This window comes from Rhagoletis pomonella, unplaced genomic scaffold, assembly GCF_013731165.1.
Source record: "Rhagoletis pomonella isolate Grant_MI unplaced genomic scaffold, Rhpom_1.0 Rhpom_scaffold_00009, whole genome shotgun sequence".
NCBI classification, from domain to species: Eukaryota; Metazoa; Arthropoda; class Insecta; order Diptera; family Tephritidae; genus Rhagoletis; species Rhagoletis pomonella.
The window spans coordinates 35,890,881-35,891,237 of record NW_023458563.1 but is presented as its reverse complement, the minus strand read 5'-3'; positions in this window follow the sequence as shown (position 1 = coordinate 35,891,237).

The window sequence follows — 357 nt, the reverse complement described above, 5'->3', positions numbered from 1 at the left end:
ATTGTGCTTGCCACATAAAAGCAAAACGTTGAAAATTATTGAAATCGTACTAAAATTACGGCCGCTTTTCATATAACGGTAAATTCCAGAAATGCTTGAAACTGCAATATTTCGAAATTTAAGGACGCTAATTTACTCAAAACTGATACACCCCGGCTTACCATCTAGCGGTAGCTTTCGGAATGGTGAAAAAACATATATTTAATACTTGCGCCGGGTATTTAATGTTCGGCTCCAGCCGAACTTAGACTTTCTTACTTGTTCTTCATAAATAGCTACGCGATTGAATTTATATATCTCCATACCAAGGTCCAGTACTCTACCATGAACACTTTCAGAGATATGCGGCATGAAAAA